The sequence below is a fragment of the Rhinoderma darwinii genome, chromosome 3 (assembly GCF_050947455.1).
Source record: "Rhinoderma darwinii isolate aRhiDar2 chromosome 3, aRhiDar2.hap1, whole genome shotgun sequence".
In the NCBI taxonomy this organism is placed as follows: domain Eukaryota; kingdom Metazoa; phylum Chordata; class Amphibia; order Anura; family Rhinodermatidae; genus Rhinoderma; species Rhinoderma darwinii.
In genome coordinates this window covers 93,543,998-93,563,015 of record NC_134689.1, presented here as the reverse complement: position 1 = coordinate 93,563,015, position 19,018 = coordinate 93,543,998, and the positions used below count along the sequence as shown (strand labels likewise).

Genomic DNA, 19,018 nt, shown 5'->3' with positions numbered 1-19,018 from the left:
ACACAATAAAAAAAAATTAAAATAAAAAAAAAATTCAAAAAATTCAATTTTCTGTTCATCTTGCCTTCCAAAAAATGCAATAAAAAGTGATGAAAAAGCACCAAAATTGGGGGCGGAGCTTGGCTGCCGAAAAGAATGGCCGCTTGATCTAGTTTTTCCTGCCACATCATATGCTTACAGCAGCTCACAGCGTAGCTAACTACTGGATTTGCCTAATTTAAGTACAGGATAATTTGGGTACCTTGCCGGGTACATTCTGTGTGCGAGGCGGGCCCCGTTCTTGGAGGAAATTACGCTTTGGAGCTGGGACCGGACTTCCACGGTTAACCAAGTTTCTTTCAGAATATCTAAATAATCTTGAATATAACTCAGGATTCTAGGTACCTAAAAATAGATACATAATTTGCTAAACTGAAAATAATTCCATAAACTGTCAACTGGTTTATATAACTCAGGGAGTATGAAAAATTTGTCATTTAAAACTTCAGTATCAAAATTCATACTTTATGTCATGCGTTATTTCACCAGCCTATCCCTGATTTCTACTTTAAAACATTTAAGAATCACTTTACCTTGTTTACTTGCTGTCTTATTAGATTTAAGGCATTTGTTTGAAACATAATCACACAGGTTTCCTTCAGGGTATTGGACGGGGTGTAGCAGCTCCAGATGTAATATTTTTACATTTGCTAAGAGGAATACTCTTAATTCCATTATTCTCCTCTGTTATTCAATTTTGCTCATCACTTACAGGGAAGTTTTCTAGCACAAAGTCTTAATGGCCTTTGTAGTACAGAAAATTCTAGCTTTTGAATGCTAAACATACAGAAATTGTTTTATGCTTGGATTTTTGCATTATATCTAGAACCTATTGCTTAGTTTTATATTTATATAACACAAAGACAAATTCTACCCAACTCCCTAAACCCTTTTGATTGTTGCTTGTCTTGTAGTGCCTTTTATGAAATTTTCAGTAAAATGTATTGGGACAATAAAAAATCTGCAAAGTTTGTGCACATCATGAAAAAACGTCATTAAATGCCACCGAAACGTCACCTAATCCCCTACATAAGTCACACAAGCAGTGGTGTTTCTTGGTGAAGCTTTTGGTACAATTAAAGGGAAGGTGTCATGAAATGTTATTTATTTTTTTATAATATTGCTTTTTGTCCATTAAATCCATTAATCGGATTAATTTATCAGCAAGTGGCTTCGGTGTTGTATACAATAAGGGGAGATTCTAGTCTGTAAATATAATTTGTAATAGACCATCTCTATTGCTGACCACTTGTTTGAGACTGTTATATTTGTAAAGTGGGCTTCAAGAACCAATTTTAACAATTTACCAATAAAATTTAATCTTTTAATCGTTCTAATCAGGCAGTGAATCTAGTAAATAACGGAACAGAATATTAATATCGATCATAGTTGTTAGGTAAGACTAAACGTGGACACCACAACACTACTCAGTTCTTTTCTAATCAACGGTTTACTGAAAAATCACAATTTCAAACAGGCCAAATAGAAACAATGCAGTATTCAAGTCAAGTCTCTCAGTAGCTGGGGCCCTCGCCCTCGTGGGAGTCCCACTCGCCCTTGGGTGGCTGCGCCTGGCGCTCACTGACCCGGCCCGGCGGGTCTCAAGAAGGAATGGGCCATCTCCGCGGATCACTGTGGTGCTACCACTCACACTGCGGAATCCCCAAAGGTGGAAGCTATGCCCCTCGCCCTTTGGCTACGGCGTGAGTCCGGCGGATATATTACCGCGTGCGCCTCCGCGGGTCAGAGTGAGAGCTACTCACTACCACGCGGCATACCACCCTTACCTCCGATTTCTGCTCCTCTGTTGATGAAGATGACGTCTTTTCCCTTGTGTCTCCTGACACCGCTGAGCTGTAGTGAATGTCCAGCTAGTCCTCTTTTAGGAACGTTGAGCCAAGGATACTTCTCCTACAAATGGCGGCAGCCTGGTCACTGTGCTCTCTCTCTGTCACACTGCCAGTCCTCTTTTTCTTGTCCCCACTCTGCTCTGCATCCTCTCTCCTGCCCAAGTCTCCTCCCTTTTTTTCTCCTCCTTCCTCTTCCTGGGGTCCTGCCAATTTCCCCTTCCCTCTCTCTTCATCTGTGCTTTTGTTCCTCCCTTTTTCTGTCCTAATGGCCTGTCTGTTTTCTCACTCCTGCTGTGTTCCACTGCCCCCCAGTGGTCATTGTTAACTTTACGGTTTCTACACATTGTTTCTAAGACATATGTCTAACCTTTGCTGCAAGCGGCCTGACGTCACACAAACGGGGGAAAACACGAGGCCCAGAAGGGGCTGAGAGCACAAATGGACACCTAAGGCTCGTGGAGATGGTGGGAGGCGAGGGGGCTGCGACCCCTATCATGTCATGAGGGTGCAGGAGGCTGGTACCCCCATTACATAGTTACACATAGTGTAGGAGGTCTGAAAATTCAACCTTCTCCTGGCACTAGCCAGAATAAGGGAAGGGGGATTGTGTGAGGACACTAGAGCGAGTGTGCCTACCCCAAATTTGCAGCATAAAGCAATGAGGTTGCTTTACCACATTGACCATGCTGCAATTTTGGGAACTGCTACATGGAAATGTTATAAATTAGAATCTAATTTATAATATTTCCTGATATGTGAAAAAATTTAAAAAATTAAAACAATGTGTAATCATTCAAATAATGATTGTTTGACTAAAAATAAATAAATACATTTCTAACGACACTTACCCTTTAAAAACAGCCTCCAAAATTCTGTACCTAGAGCACCGCGATCAAAAATATGAAAAAAACACTTAGGGTATGTGCACACGATGAGTGGCTTTTACGTCTGACGTAAAAGCTCCTCCTCGCATTATGTGAGGCGTCTGTGACGCTCGTAAATCTTGAGCTGCTCTTCATTGACTTCAATGAAGAACGGCTCAAATTATGTTGCAAAGAAGTGCCCTGCAGCTGTCAAACGACGATGCGTAAATTACAGGTCGTCTGCACAGTACGTCGGCAAACCCATTCAAATGACTTGGCAGTTGTTTGCCGACGTAATGTAGCCCTATTTTCAGATGTAAAACGTGGCATAATACGCCTCGTTTACGCCTGAAAATAGGTCGTGTGAACCCAGCCTTAAAAGCAATGGGGGAAATTTACTAAGCAAAATGCACCATTCCTTTTAAAATCAATTCTGGCTTTGGCTCAAAAATATGTATCATAATTCGCTGAAAAATCTGCAACTAAAACAATTATGCGTAAATTGCACCATAGCATGTTTAGGAAAATGTGCCAAATTTACATACAGTATGCACAACAGTGATACAGTTTACGCAGTTTTAGCCTGCCTGGTATATTTTTATCTTGTCTAAATTTAGGACAGAATAAAAGAAACATAAATCCTTTTCCCCCCTTTATAATATACTTTCTTACTGAAAAAGTTAAAATATAAAATAAAGTTTTGAGTTTCCACACAGTCACTACTGGGCTAATCATGGGGTTAGATTTGTCTTGCAACTGTTCCATGAAGTATCTTCTATACTCCAAGAACAGTTACATATTTAAAATAATTTGCTGTTAAATTTCTGCTATCATCAGGTCAAACATTTTTTTTTTCCATCATGGGTGGAGGACTCTAAACTCATGGCTTTTTTGGTTTTAAATATTTGTTCCTTATACAACTATTTACAGATGAATATTATTGTTGACAACCAGCTGCCAGCTGGGAAAAAAATGACAGGTCAATATTGGGGATCTGGGTATAGGGCAATGGAAATTGATACTTGGGACTATTTCAGATATGACTTTCAACTCATCTACCAAAATCTCTCAGTGGTTTATTTTTAATAAGTTGCAATACTACTCAGTACAGACTGTACAAGATTGGGGTTAGAAACTACTCACACTGCCCCAAATGTTCATGCTAATCTATTACATCTGTATTGGGGATGCCCAAAACTCCAAAGATCCTGCCCCAGGTTATCACTGATATTAAGTACCCGTTCCTAGTAGAGATCCCTCCAAATCCCATTATTTGTATTTTGGGAAGTCGACATGGATTAAAAGGCACAAAACATGATATGACAGCTATAAGTGGGGTCCTGATAGTTGCTAGAACAGTAATCCTGCAAGTATGGATCTCCCCAAATGAACCCTGAGTTATTACCTGGAGAGGAAAGTTTCCCATTCAATAATGTTTGAAAAAACAATGTATAATAATAGAAGCAAAATGTAATATTTCAGCTAATCTGGTCCAAATGGATAGAAAAATACAATCTGTCAGGTTAAATTTTTCCAAACTTCGAACCTTAGACCCTACTCCAAAATGGTACCAATATAAACTATACATTTTCCCACATAAAATAAGCTCTCATAAAGATTCGTTGATAAAAAAAAAGTTATCGTTCTCATAATGCCGCGACATGGGTTGTGCAAAACATAAAAAAACAATATAAATTTGGTATAGTCAAAATCATAACGAATAACGTTAACATTTCATGTTGAATGCTGTAAAATCAAATCCAAAACCTAGCGGAATTTTTATTTTATTTTTTTACATTTCCCTAATAAAAGCTTTTGAATTAAAAATAATATTGTTACTGTAGTCTTTGCCTTTAATTACAATATTTTTTAATATACTGTAGATGGTTTACTGATAAGTAATGTCTGTAGATCATAGAAGTAATTCTACTGGTACAGAGCTATTCCATGTTTATGAATTTTTAGTGTATGAATATCTTTTGAGGTATCTTGTATGACATTATTTTATTTTTTTATTGGTTTATGAACATAAAAAAGGTGTCGATTGATAACAATATTCTTTGTATTGGACTTTGTATGTTGGTGTGAGGGATCTTCTTTAAAGTCTATGTAAACCCTTAAAAGCGATTTTATTTTTTTACTTTAATAAAAAGTTCAAGACATCCGGTTCCAGTGCCGGCATGTGAAGAAGCAGGAGACGAGTGCTCTGTGACAGTACTCCGCATTCACACCGATTCCCCTGCTCAACAACGCAATAACTGCCCCACAAGGTGATCGATTACCTTGGAAAGGACAGAGGACTTTACAGACAGCAGGGGACGCCAAAATCGCACATTACACGGTAGTTATGTCACCGACCACGCACACGGACAAAATGGCTTCTCTTCTAGCAGAGAGGACCCAGAGGATCTTCTCTTAGATGCAGATTCTGATTATTCTAAACTGCGCTCGCAGTCTTTACATATTGATTTTAAGAAGCTGGCCATTAAAGTCGCCAAGCGGATATCCCCTGATTTACCGGGAACAATGGCAACAACAGTCACTGCATCTCTCCAGGAACTCCAAACAGAGGTGGCATCTCACTCTACCAGGCTTGACGAGGCACAACAGCACATTTCAGCAGCAGGGGATGATATGGTGAAAGCACACACACACACACACACACACATTCGAGACCTGCTGCGTGAAAAGAACAAAATCTTGGAAAAGGTCTATGACCTAGATAATAGGTCAAGACAAAGAAATGTAAGGTTAGTTGGCCTCCCGGAATCGGTACCTACCAGTGCATTATTCCACATGTGTGCTGTTCAAATCCCTATCTTGCTTGATCTGGAGGGTCCATTTAAAGTCGAGCGAGCACATCGCTTAGGCCCTGAGAATATACAACGGAATACACCGCAAATGAGAAGCCAAACAGATAGACCACGCCAGGTCATCGTCAAATATGTGGACTATTCTGAAAAGAAATCCATTTTAAGGGCATATAAAAGGAAGGCGCAACCACTATGCCTGGAAGGCGCTAATGTATTGATTTTTGGAGATCATTCTGTGGAGCTTACCCATAAGCATCTGGTTTTTAGTAAGATATGCACAGCGCTTCATCACAACAAATGGCGCTTTCAACTCCAATACCCTGCAATTTTACGAGTTACTTGACCTATTCGGATACGGAAGAAGCTGAGACTTTACTATCATAATTATTATTAACATCATCAACTGATGGAAATCATGCAGCTGTTGTTACCAGTCATACTAAATCAGCAACTGCTCCCACTGCCGCGATGAAGACACTGCTGAAATACCATTTGGCTTGTTGATGGGGTTATCGTACCACTCGATTCTTGCCTGGATTTCTGCAAAGACATATTTAGACTTTTGATGATAACTGTGCTAGACGGCTATTTTATTTATTTTTCTTCTTTGATATCAGATGACTGTGTAATGATGGGGGTAGGGAAACAGACAAGTGAGCCCTAATCTACCCGCCACTCAGTCCCTGCCTACTTGCAACGACCCGCCCTAGGCAACGGGGTACAACTGGGCGACGGTCCCTACGCTCAATAAGTGCACGACAGACAAACAGACAAGGGTACACAGAAGCAAAGGGAAATAGGGCAGTTGCCCACGGCAACACCGTGAACAACAAGAGTGGTGAACGAGCCGAGTCAAACCAGGAGTGTACGAGGTACAAAACGCAGAGCAGGAGAGTAGTGAACAAGCCGAGTCAAACCAGGAGTGTACGAGGTACCAAACGCAGAGCAGGAGAGTAGTCAGTAAGCCAGGTTCATATGAAGCAGGGTCAAATAGTACAGAAGCTGCAGCAGGGCTAGGAAACCAAACAGAAGAATCACAAGCAAGGAGGAACAGGAAAGGCAGGTATAAATAGACAGAGGGCGGGAGCTAGCTCCGTCTGGCCAGGCTGTGATAGGCTCTCCCACTCCTAAGCCTGCCATCCTGAGTGGTAGAAGATGGAGTCAGTCTCACAGACATAGAAGCAGGTGCAGTCTGATTACCTATGGGCGTATACACAGACGCTGTGCCTGGCAGATCCTTAACAAACTGAGTAAGTACTCTTAGCCTCCCTACTAAACTCATATGTTGTGATTGGCCTTAAACCCTTGAAAATTCTCATAAGGGACTTGCTAATCTTTATGTATGCCCACTTACCCTTATACGTGACACGGCCCTGTTTGTTCCTCATTCTGGTGTTTTTTCAAATTATTATCACTGGTCGGAGCTGGCTTTCGTCTGATCGGTATTGTCATACGGACAATCCACATGTCGGAAAGAAGTGAAGTTGATTTATGGGACGATTTCTTCTACAGGAGATGTGCAGATTGAAGGCTGATTCCATTGTTTTGTTTATACTTTTTGTTACTTCTGTTATTTGCGCTTATAATCCGACTTGCAAGATGCCTGTAATATAATATTGTTTTTTTATAGACAGTCCGAGAATGGACGAGACCCATGAGCAGTGAATCATGTACTGATACGTTCCCCACATAATGATAGTGACATGGAATGTCAAAGGTTTACTATCCCCACACAAGCGCTCCCTGGTACTGAAACACCTCAAACGTTTAAGAGCTGATATTGCTCTCCTCCAGGAAACACACCTGTGGGAACGAGACTTCTAAAGAATGAAAAAATTGAAAGAGGTATTAGGATCAGCTTCCGATGATAGAAAAGCAGGAGTCCTTGTGTTACTGAACAAATCTATAGCTTATCACATAAAATCACAAGAATCGGATACTGAGAGAATTTGTCATATTCTTAGATACTCCAGCAGGTGAGATTAGTATATCAATGTTTTATGGGCCAAACAGGGATAATAGGCAATTTTTTACGTCTCTAAAAGCTCAGATAGCGACTGACACTGCCTTAACTAAGATTGTGGCAGGAGATCTCAACGCGGTGATGTCACCCACAGAAGATAGGAAATGGCCAAGAAATTCCGCACAACCAGTCAGATCGTCTGATAAAGTACTATTTGCATGCTCATGGGTCTTGGTCCAGAATAGATTATATTCTGGCAGGGGTCTCGCTGTTGCCACACATTTCTAGCCCAACTATAGAACAGCTGTTAATTTCAGATCATGCACCAGTCTGCCTAAATCTAGCAGACATCCATATACGGGAGTCTGAATATGTCTGGCGCTTTCCCTCGTTTTTGATAAAAGATTATACCTTTGTGAAACTCTTAAGAGGTTGGTGGCTGGAATATGACTCATTTAATGGAGATCATAGGGACAATCCCCCCATATATTGGGAGGCAGATAAAGCTGTGTTGGGAGGACGGCTGATTGCGTATGTTTCCAAGCTTAAAAAGGACGCACATCAACACTATCAAAAAAGTAGCGAGGCCCTTAGAGACGCTTACACTAAGCATGTGCTTCAACCATCATCCCACACTCTGCAGGAGTGGAAGGCCACAAGAGCGAGATTTTAAACATGGTTAGATCGCAGAGAACGATTCCATCGCTTCATACTAGATGCAGAACTCTTCCGATACTGCAATAAATCATGCAGATTGTTTGCCAACTTAGCTAACGGCTCTAGGTCTTACATGCATATAAGTAAACTCAGAGATGACACGGGCACTATCCATATGAGCCCAACCGATATAATACATACATTTGAGCAATTCTATAGCTGTTTATATGAGGACAATGGCCCATTTAATGTTGACCTCGGCCAACAGTACTTGCAATCCTTCCATCTGCCTACTACATCCTCCTCACAACTTGATTCACTCAAAGCAGGCATAACAGAAGAAGAGGTCATCCAGACAATACGAGCACTTAAAATAATAAATCTCCGGGACCAGATGGATATCCAGTGGAGTTTTATAAAGTTCTCAGCCATCAGGTTTCGCCGGTTTTGTTGACCTACTTTAATTCTATATTACATGGCACTGCTATACCATCTGCTGCAAATATAGAGTACATACAGGTACTCCTCAAACTGGGTAAATACCCCCTGTTACCCTCATCATATCGCCCAATTTCATTGATTAACCAAGACCTAAAGCTAATTGCCAAAATATTTGCTAGATGCCGCTCCCAAATTTTACCTGATCTTATCTATCCGACGCAGGTGGGATTTGTGCAGGGCAGAGCAACAGATTAGAAGAGTCATGACAGTCCTAGATGCTTCAAAAATTCCACAGCATAAATTGATAGATACGCCTTGGTTGCATTAGATGCCGAAAAGGCCTTCGATAATGTTAGATGGAAATGGCTGTATTTAGTACTTGATACATTTGGACTGACAGGTAATTTCAGGACTTTCATATCAGTTCTAAATAGCACTCCACAAGCGGCTATTTACTGTCCGGGATGCCGATCGTTCCTTTTCCCATTGAAAAAAAGTACTAGACAGGGGTGCCACCTGTCTCCACTGCTATTCAACTTGGCTCTTGAACCTCTGGCTTATAATCTAGCACAGACTCCTCTATTTCAAGGCATTCAGATAGGATCACGCATGACACACACTGGTTTATTCGCTAACTACGTACTCCTATTTATGTCGAACCCAGCCATCCACTTAGCAAAAGTGTTCCATCATATAGATGCATTCGGACAACTGTTGTGTTTCAAAATTAATCCTGAAAAATGTGAAATACTTCATTTACACACGCCTTCCACAGCAGACCAACTCAATATTTTGTCTCAGTAGGTCTTCAAACTGCTTCCACAGACATAACTTATTTAGGAGTGAAAATTGGGAGTACCCCGGATTCCATACATGCCCTTAACTATCCCCCTTTGATACATAAAATACAATCTGAACTTAACCGCTAGGAAGCCCTTCCAATAAACCTAATGGGACGGGCGCATCTTATAAAAATTAAGAGTTTCTCTAAACTTTTATATCCCTTACAAACCATACCGCTCCTTTTAAAACATACAGACATCATAAAATTAAATAAAAAGTTTACTAAATTTCTTTGGGTCTGTAAGCGATCCAGGATATCACTAGCCAAGTTGTCTTTGGGTAGGAGACAGGGGGGACTAAATATACCAAATATTAGAAGCTATAATGTAATATGTTTTAGCATCATTGACTGGATTTACTCCTCTGATAATTTTTCCAATTATGAACTGGAATCGGTGTTAATGGAACCGCACGACCTATTGACACTTATGCATAGCACATATGCTTCCTTGACAACAATAGCGAAACATTCTATTACTGTACGTGATACAATAGCGACATGAAAAGAACTCAGGAAACGCTTTGGTCTCTCTTTTCAAATGCCCCATTATACCCCTGAGGATGCTACGTTTGTGGCGAAACATGTCGTGAGGGGGGCTTCTGTGCTATTTTTAATTCACAGTTAGGCCAGCATTCATACTGTCACTGTCAGTGGCATAACGTACGACTGCCGCTGGTCTGTTGCATCAGTGCTTAGGTGCACTCTATCTACCTCAAACAATTACGTTCCTTCACATACGAATACTTGCTGGTCTACTTTGGCTACTTTTAACTTATATGTTGTATGTCCCATTTTGCAATCCTTTTAGCTATACCTAATAAAAGTTAAATATTAATTTATTCACCTACACATTTTGTGATAGCTGGGAAAGCTGGGTATTGTGTGTGTTTATGCACATTTGTTTTTTCAAATGTAGTTATTTATGTCATGTCCTGGGGTCTTTATTTAGTTAGCGGGTCTGGTCTAAGATCTGTATTTATTTTAGTGTATGTATTAATTTGGGTACTGGTCTGGGATCTGTATACTGGGGTCTGGTTTGTGGTCTGTGTTTATTCTGGGATCTGGCCAGGGGTCTGTATTATTATGGGTCTGCATTTTTTTAAGTCTCACTAAGTCTGTATTTATTTTGTGGGCCGGAACTTGTTTTGGGGGCTGGTATCTGTATTCTGGGGCATTGTTGGACTGGAGTACCTTAGGCCCACCAGAAGAGTGTAGTAAAACAAAGACCAATATTGCCACCATATAGTGACGATATAGTGGCAGATATAGTTCTATACAGGCACTGTGCAAACCATATACATTAATACAGTAAAGGAAAATGCAGTGACTCACAGTTGACGTCTTCTCAGATTGGAGTCATTCACCTTCCCTCTTCATCTGGCCCAGAATGCCATGTGAACTTCTTTCAGCCACGACTTGCCTCTGCAGAATTTGCAACACAAACATCTTTGGCTCCTTGCTTTTATAGCACCCTACCAACCTATTCCCTACCCTCTATAAAAACTCACTATTTATAATGTCTCAGAAAAAAATAATGCTCCCTCATGGAGCCCCATCTGTAATAGTAACCCATTTTGCGCTCCACACAGTAAGTGTGCCCCCCACATGGTAATATAGCCTACTTTAGGCCCCACAGGATAGTGCTCCTCTTAGAGCCTCAAAAAATATAGTCCCCCACAAAATAATAGTCCCCCCTTTGTACAAACTACACAATAATGCCTACCTATGTGCTCCCACACAGTAACAATGTCCCCTTTTTTGCCCCATACAGTAGTTAGGTCCGCTTTGTGCCCCCACATAATAGTAGTCCTCTTTTGCACCCCCATATAGTGGTTGTCCTCCCACATATTAGTTAGGTCCCCTTGGTGCCCCTATATAGTAGCTAGGACCCCTTGGTACCTCATATAGTAGTTAGCTCCCCTTGGTGCCCCCATGTAGTAGCTAGGTCCCCTCGGTGCCCCCATATAGTAGTTAGCTCCCCTGTGTGCCTTTATACAGTAGTTAGGTCTACTTGGTGCCCCCTTATAGTAGTTAGGTCCCTTAAGTTCCCCATACATTAGATGGGTCCCCTTTCTGCCTCCATATAGTAGTAAGTTCTCCTTTGTGTCCCTATATAGAATTTATGCCCCTTTGTGTCCCCATATAGTAGTTATGCACCCTTTGTGCCTCATATAGTAGTTAGGTCCGCTTTGTGCCCCTACATAGTAGTAGGTCTCCATTTGTGCCCTATATAGCAGTTAGATCCCCTTTGTGGCCCCCATATAAAAGTTAGGTCCCCTTTAGTGCCCCTGTATAGTAGGTAGGTCAACTTTGCGAACCCATACAGTAGTTAGATCCCCTTGGTTCCCCAATATAATAGTTAGGACCCCTTTGTGCCCCTATATAGTAGTTAGGTCCTCCTTTGGTGTGCCCATATAGTAGTTAGGTAGTCTTTGTGCTCCCATATAGTAGTTAGACCTCTTTGTGCCCCCATATAGTAATTAGGTCTCTTTGGTGCCCCTATATAGTAGATAGGTCCTCCTTTGGTGCCCCCAAATAGTAGTTAGGTTGTCTTTGTGCTCCCATATAGTAGTAAGGCCCCCTTGTGCCCCCATATAGTACTTAGGTCCTCTTTGTGCCCCCATATAGAAATTAGGTACCATTTGGTGCTTCTATATAGTAGTTAGGTTCCCTTTGTGCCCCCTTATAGTAGTTAAGTCACCATTGTGTCCCTATAGAGTAGTTAGTTCCCCTTTGGGCCCCTATATAGTAGTGAGCGCCCTTGTGCCCCACACGAAGTAGTTAGGTCCCTTTGGTGCTCCCATATAGTACTTAGGTCCCCTTTGGCCCTCATAAAATAGTTATATCCCTTTTGGGCCCCACATAAAGTAGTTAGGGGCCATATAGTAGTAAGGTCCCCCTTTGTACCCCTATATTGTAGTTAGGTCTCCTTTGTGCTCTAAATTGTAGCAAGGTCCCATTTGTGCCCCTATATAGTAGTTAGGTCCCATTTGTGCCCGTATATAGCAGTTAGGTTCCATTTGTACCCCCATATAGTAGTTAGGTCCCCATTTACGCCAATGAAAAAAAAACCTCAACTAACCCGGTTCCCACGATGAGAGGATGGGTCCTCTGCCTGCTTCTTGCTGTTCGTGGTCTGGTGCTTTGACGTTATCGCATCACCTGCGCCGGGACACCGACTTCCTTGGCGTCGTTCCAGCCTCTAGTAGACTTCAGGCTTAAACAGCTTGTGGCCTACATATGTAAGTGGTGGGATAGGAAGCCAATAGCTCTCTGCTCCACATTAGTCATCGGCCAACTCAGACTCTCTGACTCAGCGGCCAGAGAGATGCAGTTCTGTTTCTGGGCCCACCAGAGGATCCTCCGCTCCTCTGGTGGGCCAGTCCGACACTGTTTTTTAGTTTAGAATGGGGTCTGTATTAATTTTGGGGTATGATAAAGGAATCATATGCAGTACTTGAAACACATTTGTTTGGCATTGTTTTTGGGGTCATGGCCAATGTAAATGGCGCGCACATGAATTCTATGCATCATTTATTACACCACTCTGGAATTTTCCTGATGTCACCACTCAAAAGTAGGCAAGTATGGTGTGTGTGTATATGCTGTACTGTAGATGTATGTGCTTTTTGCGAGTGTAGGCCTGTCCCTGACTGTACATATGTGTTAGTGTCTGTACGTCTATCCCTGGATGTTCGAATGGAAGAATCTCTGCAATCTCATCTCCTGTCAGCCTAGTTGTGGACCAGTGATCAGGGCACTAGACAGTGCCAGAGTCTGAGGAGGTGAGTAAACCACTGGACAGTTCACTGTTGGCAGTCCCTGCAGATTTGATCTGAAGAATAGTTCTGCAAAAACCAAGATGTATGAACAGAGTCTTACCAACCAAGGACGTTCCCATTCCCCCTTATTGCCAACAACTCAATTACTACCATTTTGAAATGATGTTAGGACGGGCACAGTTTGCCTTATTTGTCTAAGGCACGGAAATACCTTGGCCAGTCCTGCATTTAACATGGTTTCAAACTAGGGCTGCACTGATAAAAACAAGCATTTTGTAACTGCAATGAACTCCCGTGAGTCAATTTAATTTTCTCTCTATAGATTAGCTAATTTCCTAAAATAAATTTCGGGTCCGATATTATTGACCCTGCCGTCAGATTCGATTTGGTCCGAATTCCATTCGTTGCGAATTGAAGTGACCCAATCTTAGCTGAAAAGTCGTGTATGACACTTTGAGGACTTCAAGGACTGTATCCAACCCCTATAAAGATTTTTAATGCCAAAACAGAATTAGTAATGGTAAAGTCTACATACAGGGCATTTAAAAAAAAAAAAAAATTTATAAACAGGTTAGTCAGTGTGTTTGGTGTAACTGTATAAATAGATTTTAATAAAAATTTGTTGAACTTTTCTATATACAGCTGCTCTGTATTCTCTATACAGAACAGCTGTATCGTTCGCTATTGCCTAAATCCGTCAGTGCATCGGACCTGACGGGTTCAGTGTCAGCAGGTCCTGCTTGTCTCTGACTCGCAGGATCCACCTGTAGTTTCTTACATCTAAGTTCATAACTTAGATGTGACAGATTACAGGGGGATCCTGCGTGTCAGAGTCATGCAGAACTCTGACACGGAGCTGACGGGAGCAGGATATAGTGCTAGGTACAGCTGCTGTGTATAGAGAATACAGAGCAGCGGTATCTCGAAAAGTAAACACATTTTTAATAAAAACTATTTATAAAGTTACACCAAACACACTGACTAACCTGTTTATTAAAAAAAAAATAAGGCGCTGCAAAGGTGTACATAGCTTTAAAGGGACAGCAACATATATGGCTATGGGTAAACAGATGGTAGCCATTAGTAACAAACAGCCTATTTAAAAACAAACTGCACTGTCAGAATTTTATGAGTTTTTTAATCTGATTGGCGCTGTAATGTAGATAACAGCAGTGGTTTTTATTTTGGAAAAACTATCATCTTTGAGCAAGTTATGAACAATTTTAGATTTATGCTAATGACTTTCTTAATAGACAGCTGTGCGTGTTTTTACTTTTTACCAACTGGGCGTTGTATAGAGGAGTGTATGACGCTGACCAATCAGTGACCAATCAGCATCATACACTTCTCATTGTTCCAGCCCAGCTTCTTTCACTGCACAATTACAGTGTAACAATGGGCTGCAACAATGAGAAGTGTATGACAGATTGTGCTGTCTCCTGGGCCCTGTATTTAAGACAATCACATGGTAGGCTTAGATACATGGCCCATGTGTGATCCTGTCTGATGGGCCCTGTATGTAAGCCTACCAGACGGTAGGTTTAGATACGGGGCCCCAGCACACAGTAATCTTATACTGTATGAGATTACTGTCTGCTGGACCCTGTATCTAAGTCTACTTTGTGGTAGGCTTAGATACAGAGTCCCACAGACAGTATCACACATGGGCCCTGTATCTAAGCCTAACACATGTGTTACTAATCGCTTTTTGTGTCTTTTCTTACAGGTTAGGTCGTTGGACTACGTTGGATTCCAGGACTACTTCGATGATGACTTTTTTTTATTATCAATAAAATGGTTAATGAGGGTTGTGTGTTTTTTATTTTATTTCAATAAAATATTTTTTCTATGTCTTTGTGTTTTTTTTTAAACTATATTACTACCGCCTTAGTAATGGCCGCCGGCTGATTGACAGCATCCATTGATAAGGCGGGGCTTAGTGTTAGCCAGTGCAGAGGCTAACACTAACCCCCATTATTACCCCGATACCCACCGCCACCAGGGGTAATAATGTAGTGATGGTTGGCCACCGGGGTGGACGCAGGCTGGTATTATCAGGCAGGGAAAGGCCAGAAACAGTGGCCCTTCTCACCCTGGTAATGCTAGGCTGCTGGTGCTTTATTGTATATGGCTGGTTATTAAAAAATGGGGGGGACCCCACGTAATTTAAAAAAATAAAATAAAATTGGAAAGAACGATTTGGGGTCCCCCCCAATTTTCATAACCAGCCAGATACAACACAGCAACAGCAGCCTAGCATTACCAGGGTGGGAAGGGCCACTGTTTTTGGCCTTCCCCAGCCTAATACTACCAGCCTGCGGCCGTCCCGGTGCCTGACCATCACTACAGATGGTCAGGTACTGGTTCATACCCGGCTCTTCCCAGTACCCCTGGTGGCAGTGGGTACCGGGGTAATAATGGGGGTTAGTGTTAGCCTCTGTACCTGCTAACATTAAGCCCCGCCTTAGTAATGGAGGTTTTCTATCAGCCAGCGGCCATTACTAAGGCGGTAATAATAAAGTTTAAGAAAATACAAGCACATAGAAAAAATATTTTATTGAAATAAAAAAGCAACCCCCATTAACCATTTTATTGAGAATAAAAAACGCTGTCATTGAAGTAGTCCTCTTATCCGAAGTAGTCCAACAACCGAACCTGTAAAAAAACATAAAACACACGAAAATAATTAGTAACACATAAATTATTATTCTTACCTTTCCTGGGTCCAGCGCTGGAGCCACAATGTCAGCGAGCTGGGCCTTATATCTAATCCAATCATGTGTGATACTGTCTGCTGAGCCACTGTATCTAATCCTATCATGTGTGATACTGTCTGCTGAGCCAATGTATCTAATCCAATCATGTGTGATACTGTCTGCTGGGCCCTATCTCTAATACTATCATGTGTAATACTGACTGCTGAGCCACTGTATCTAATCCTATAATGTGTGATACTGTCTGCTGAGCTGTGTATCTAATCCCATGATGTGTGAAACTGTCTGCTGGGCCTTATATCTAATCCCATTATGTGTATTACTGTCTGCTGAGCCGCTGTATGTAATCCTATCATGTGTGAAACTGTCTGCAGTATCTAATCCTATCATATGTGATACTGTCTGCTGGGCCTTATATCTAATCCTATCATGTGTGTTACTGTCTGCTGAGCCAGTGTATCTAATCCTATCATGTGTGATGCTGTCTCCTGGGCATTATATCTAATCCTGTCATGTGATACTGTCCGCTGAGCCACTGTATCTAATCCTATCATGTGTGATACTGTCTGCTGGGCCACTGTATCTAATCCTATCATGTGTGATACTGTCTGCTGAGCCAATGTATCCAATCCTAGCATGTGTGATACTGTCTGCTGAGCCAGTGTATCCAATCCTAGCATGTGTGATACTGTCTGCTGAGCCAGTGTATCTAATCATATCATGTGTGATACTGTCTGCTGGGCCTTATATACAGGATTAGTCCTGTCGTGTGATACTGTCTGCTGAGCCTCTGTATCTAATCCCATCATGTGTGATACTGTCTGCTGGGCCACTGTATTTAATCCTATCATGTGTGATACTGTCTGCTGAGCCAATGTATCTAATCCTATCATGTGTGATACTGTCTGCTGAGCCAGTGTTTCTAATCCAATCATGTGTGATACTGTCTGCTGGGCCCTATCTCTAATCCTATCATGTGTAATACTGACTGCTGAGCCACTGTATCTAATCCTATCATTTGTGATACTGTCTGCTGAGCCAATGTATCTAATCCTATCCATAGTTGATAGGGTCGTAGTGCTATAGAAATGCTGTCTCCTATACACACATATATTTTTTTGGGGGCGGACACATATGTATTGGGCCTATTTCCATTGCCATTTTAAGTCCTTAGTGACACCCCTGGCTGCTAGTGCTGCATTGTTGGGTAACTTAGGAGACCCAGCGATGCAGCTAAAAGCTGCGGACCATCGGCCATGAGAAGTTTGCGGAGGGGGGGGGCCCAATAACAACTTTTGCATCGGGGCCCATGAGCCTTTAGCTACGCCCCTGCTCAGACTGTGACATGTCCTGGGCTTCTTGTCCCGTCATGAGTCCTACCTTTATACTCGCCCCTAGTGCCACTACCACCAGGGCTCCCAGTGTCCCTACCACCACCACAATGGCAACAAATGCAACTACTAGCGCCACCAACACAACTGTACATTTCAGTCATGTCCTCCAACTCCGCCTGATTCTCCTTCTGATCACAGTCTAAATGCTGACTTTTCTCATACAACTCGTCAACCGGAACACTATCTTGAATATCTTCCTTAGCACCCAGTCCGTCTCCTAGGAGCAAATAAGGCACCCCACTATGGGTTAGTGAAGACAGAGATGATGGAAAATAAAAGATTCTATTGAGATACAAATTAGCTAGAAAGGAGGAGCAAAGTCATGGTGTCCAAGGTAACATTATCCTGCTGTGATTGAGATGATGGGCAAGCCATCCAGTTCACAATGTCATATGCTTCCCCTGCAATAATTCGCCTACCGGAAGCGACGGACAACTGTGGCCTGCAATTACTGGCCAGATGGCTAGTGCAGACAGTGCAGCTGCTGCTACTTATGCTACGGGCATCCACATTTTTACAGGTGAATTACGTGGCACGGTGTTTTCTCTTAGATTACCCTGTCCATTGCCACTCTGTCTATTATCAGACATTTTATTGTTAAAAGAGGCACCACTGAGTCTGCGTTGGTTATTCTGACTGCAAGGCCAATACTGTAGTTATGAAGAAAAAAATTCAGAAGTCACACAGTCTATCTACTAAAAGTAGATAGACTGTATTGTTGCTGCTGTTATTGTTGGCTAAGTTTGACGCAGAACAATAAGCAAAATTTGGGTGCCACAATTAGCAATTAGATATATGTAAAACAATTAGTATTGTCACGTCCATGATGACTGTATCAGCATGCAGTGGCATGCTATCAGCACCAGGATTTAAATTTAAAATATATTTATTTTAAAAAAGTGCAACTTGGACACAGTTGATTTATAACGGCTAACTGCCTGATGCAGAATAGTATGCCAATTTATGGTGGCATTATTATAAGCAATTAGATATATTTGCAAAACAATGAGTGACGTCACGTCCCTGACATCTGTATCAGCAGGAAGTAAAACACTATTACAACCAGGATTAATATTATTAAAGAAGATTTGTGAATGATCTGAAGAAAATTGGTGAGTCACAAATTAATGTAAGAGTTGTATAGCTGCAACAGCACTAACTCACAGCAATGGCTGTTTGTGCTGTCTAACTAAAACACTGACACTGACTGACTCTTATCTCTGTCTAAGTTTATCACCTATCAAATTATTGTAAATCTAACTATCTATTCTCTTATCTTTACTATGAAAAACACTCACTGACACTAATCCGCTTTCTATCTGTATTCTGTATTTCATCAGTGACTTACAACTATACCCCTCATGTTTAGCTGTGATAGAGGGAGGGCTGCCTAAAATGCATTATGGGGAAGATCGCGGGCCACCGCCCAAGGTCATGTGATCCTTCTTCTCTATCTTCATCTGATCTGTAAAGTGGCAGTCGCCATTTCTAACGATTAGTGAGAAAAGAGTCTCGAAAGTATTGGATTCTCTAAAATCCAAAACTTTTGTGAAATTCGCAATGAATTTGATTTATGTAGAATCAATTTGCTTATCTCTAGTTCTTTCCCTATATTTTCAAAATATTATTATATGCAGAAATATGCCATAGAATATATG

At 41.5% G+C, this 19,018-nt stretch overlaps 1 protein-coding gene across 2 annotated transcripts in view; it reads right to left on the bottom strand.

The window, feature by feature from the left end:
* The window catches only part of CPLX2 (complexin 2), a 176,461-nt gene that overhangs the window by 142,754 nt on the left and 14,689 nt on the right, over positions 1-19,018 (bottom strand). Inside the window, exons 2-4 of one of the 2 annotated variants that reach the window (XM_075856467.1) lie at positions 6,920-7,168; positions 5,997-6,105; positions 5,533-5,624 (exon numbers count right to left, since the gene is read on the bottom strand). The exons of the other annotated variant lie outside the window; for it this stretch is intronic. The gene's annotated coding sequence lies outside the window, so the exon portion shown is untranslated. The remainder of the gene's footprint in view (positions 1-5,532; positions 5,625-5,996; positions 6,106-6,919; positions 7,169-19,018) is intronic. 2 annotated transcript variants of the gene reach the window in all.